This window comes from Merops nubicus, unplaced genomic scaffold, assembly GCF_000691845.1.
Source record: "Merops nubicus isolate BGI_N331 unplaced genomic scaffold, ASM69184v1 scaffold15957, whole genome shotgun sequence".
NCBI classification, from domain to species: Eukaryota; Metazoa; Chordata; class Aves; order Coraciiformes; family Meropidae; genus Merops; species Merops nubicus.
In genome coordinates, this window is record NW_008622421.1 from 43,456 (window position 1) to 47,724 (window position 4,269).

Consider the following 4,269-nt stretch of genomic DNA (forward strand, 5'->3'; position numbering starts at 1 on the left):
CCAGCGAGGGGCTGTGGCCAGTTCTGGCACAGAAGAGCACACCCTGGTTCTGTACAACATAACCAAGGAAGAAAACACGTACGTTGGTAGGCGAAAGGAAATCCCGACGGAGTTCCTTTGCTGTAACTTAAGAGGATGGTACCTCTTTGGAATTTACATGGGTGTTTATGGGAGGTACCGAGGAGTCAGGGGAAATTGGCAGAGCTGATGTTCCAAAATTACGGGACCAGGTCTCCCACATACTTTTATTTTCCCTTCAGACTAACTAATCTAACTTATTTCTTTGCTGCACTGCATTGCAAAATGCATTTAAGTGTTTATATTTTAGGTGGGGTTTGTTTGCTGTAAACTGCCAGGTACAACATACTGCCTAAATCTTGTTTGCATTTTCATCTCCTGTGAGATTTTGGTAGAATGAAAAATATGCTGACAAAATTTAATTTATATGAAAGGCTTAACCATGATTTAAACTGATAAAAATGTCCAGCTACAGTTTATTTGGAATAAAAAACACCTTGATGAGATATGTACTGATGAATTAATTTCCTGCATGATCAAAATGCAGCATGCACCAAGGTAGAACTACAGGCTCTCCAACTTCAGTACACACATCTTGATGAAACACTGTCTCCCTTTCAAAATGACCAAACTGGTACCATAAGGAGACTGTGGCAAGCAGGGTAAACATCTCCTGGAGGTGTTCAAAAATCCTGTGGATATGGCACTTCAGGACATGGTTTATTGGTCATGGCAGTGTCAGGTTGATGGTTGGACTTGACGATCTTAAAAGGTCTTTTCCAACCTTGATGATTCTATGACAAAGGAAAGTGAGCAATGTAAGGGAACAGCCCGTGAAGGCAAAGAGTGACAGGCAGACCCGGGAAGAAGTCACACTATTCAGAGGCTCAGTCAGGCCAACGCAGAGTCCTGACAGGAGACGGGGATGAATGGGACGTATTTTGGCAAGCAATAACAAATGGTTTTTAATAAAAGTTAATGCCTAACAGCTTCTTTTCCCATATAACTGGCATTCTAAGTATTCTTATGGATAGGGCACCATGGTTCAGGTGTTGAGAGTCCATGTTCATTTACTGTCATGGTCAGTTTCTTGCAAAGAAAGAAGCAACTGGCTGTTTGTTTTATGAAGGAATGTCTAACTACACTACTGCATTTCTTGGAACCCTCTTGTCCTTTAGCTGTACAGAAGAGAAAGGATAGTTTGGGGCTTTTCAAAATTTTATTAAAACTCCTGAAAGGTAGCTATCCTTTGTGTATCTCTTGTTTGCCTTTGATTTTGGCAAGGTATCCTGCTGAGATCTGGACATTCACCATCATAATGGAAACTCTAAATTTATTACATTTCTGTACCTAGAAGCCAAGATGGAAGAAAATTCAGGCACTCAGCACTGATCCAGCTGAAAGCATGCAAAAGGATAGCATAGCATTGGGTATAAGAAGTTGGTGGGCACAGTAAGTCAATTGATAGAGCAATTGAACACAAAGAAATCTATCTGCAAAATCACATGTTAATTTGGAAATGGCATTCAGTCACCATGACTGGAGCAGCACTGATCATGCAAGAGGACAGATGAGCCATCAGGGCACAGAACTCAAAGAAGCACAAGAAAATGCTGGTGGACCAGCAACACGCTACAAAGAGGAGCCTTGACAGAGCAACATGTTCCAGCATAACCTCCCTGTTAAATTATTTCACCTATAATGTTGAACTGCATCAGGTGAAAACACACCTGCAAACACTTATGCAGGGTATGTTATATTATACAGTATGTAAACTTTACACAATGTAAATATTTTTACCGGCTATCCGCCATCATTTCCCTTCAAAGCCTTTTTGGTGTAGATAAGCGTGGACATTCTCAGAGGATTTATTGCCATTCATTATGATTTTGTGTTAAATGCACAGCTGGTTTAGGTTTCATTGCTTTTATTTCCCAAATTGCAATAAAGCGCACTACCCCAAATACAGTCCAACTTCAGCAGCAGCAAAGTCAATGAAAGCTAACAATTATTCACCATTTCTTACATGCTCCATTCTGCCATAGCTGATTTTATGAGGATCAGGCCAACCTGTTAAAAACAACTTCCAGTATGACCAAAATAATTTCAACATAAACACTCTCTAAACACTTAAATTTATACAAATTTAAGGGAGCAATTTTTGTTTATACATTTCTGTAACAGAAAGGGGAATTATTCTGGGCATATCTAGAATTTCACTATGTGTAAAACACTGATTACATTGGCAATTTGCCAACCCTTCATTACATTTCTACAGTAATTACACTAAGGGAAAAAGTATTGAGAGCTTCCTTATATAAGTAAAAATAAGCCAGCAGTTGAAACAGAGCTTCAATTAGACTGACACAGGAACAAACAGCTTCAAATCTTATGTTCTCCTACAAGATAAGCAGGATATTTAAAAAATAATATCATTTTGATGTTTTAATAAGTTTTCTATGTTTGTTTGAATATAAAATTACTGCTGCAAATAAAATACACACATGGTAAAACATGTAATTTACATTAGTAAAAATAAATCTGTGAATCAAGCTTGCATTGCTTCTGAATTCCATATTCTGCCAAAAGTACATACAATTGGATTCAATTTAAAATTCACTGTATCGCAAATGTTACTGCTGAACTATTTCAAGTGAAGTACAAGCTCTGTCAGGAGGGGATGGTAAGCTCCTTGTTAAATACAATGCATGAAAATGAATCATTAATTATCTACAATGACTCATGAGCCTACGTTTATTTGCTAAATTTTATTAAATAAATGCTACATTTCACAGAAACATTCTCCTCCTTAATTTTATCTTTTACTTAAGTAGGGATTAGTATAATTTTTTTTTTTTTAACTGTTGGAGAAAAATGTAATGGAAATAATATCCTCTGAGACCTTGCAAACCATTCCCTCCACATAAATTATTTGAAGATGTTTATCTGTACTCCCTTTAGAAGCACACAGTTGGACAATACCCCAGAGCTGCAATGTGCTCAGTGCTCCCAAAGCAAGCTCCTCCCCTTCTTGGCCCCATTTGAAGTCTTGTGAAGACCCTTCTCTCTCACTTTGATTAATACTGTCTTTTAACCTTTCTGGTACTAGTCACAGGTCTACTCAGAGAGTGATGGTGGAGTCCTCTCCTCTGGACAATCATTCTGGTCATTACATATCCTATCACATCTCCTCTCTACACCTTGTTCATACCTTCAGGTACTTCCACAAAGTACTCTTCTCACTCCCAAATGTAATATTTAATTATCAGAGTGGGATGGGATGGGGTGGGGTGTCAGGGCTGACTCTTACATTCAGGTTGCCACTTTTAGCCTACTTTGACAGCCATTATCCTGTTTATCTCCAAGTCCTCCTTTTAGTTGTCCCACTACAGACATACCTACAAGAAACAGACACCTACAGGAAACAGACACAAGGGATTTCTTGTGAGTCTTTCTTATTAAATGTAAAACATAATTTAGAACCTTTACCCTTCATTTTGTTCTCACCTCCTATTTTAGAAAAGTTCTTTAGGAATAAACTGCTGAGGCTTTTGTTTGCTTGTTTGTTAGTTGTTTTTGTTTTGCTTACATTAACTTTCCTTTTAATTTCCTCCTGGCCAGTCCAGGTTCCAGGCAACTCAGAATCAGAATGATTTCTAATAGAAGTTTACAGAGGTTCAAAAACTAAAGATTAAAACAAACACTAAGATTGATTAATTTTAAATTATTCATAAAGCCTGGCTTCCTTCAAACATGATGAGAAACAGAGTTTCTAAATGGTCTACAAATGAAAATGTGTTAACAAGGTAGCACTTTTTTAATGTCTCTGAGCTATTCTGATTTTATTGTCGGTTCACTGACAATGTTTTTCCCTGGAACAACATTTTAGCAAGATTTCACAAAAAGAAATATTTTCAAATAGCATTTTAGGATTGAATATGTCTGTGTCTCAGTTTTAATAACTACCTCTACTTTTTACTTTAAAAACATTTACATTTCAGAGAGGGAAGAGAAAAATTAGGACAAAAGAAAAGAAATTTGGTTACATCCTCACACAGTGTAAGCTGTGCCTGAAAAAAAGAGATCACATTTCTCCTCCAATACTCCAGTAAACCCAGCGGCAATTCTACCTGTTGAAAAGCTACTATCTAATATTTTGGCTCTTTGTAACTGTTATTCTTTCCTTTCAAAGACACTATGAAATATGCCCAGAAGAAATTCTAAAGCAAAGGACAGGGTCACTTACACTCT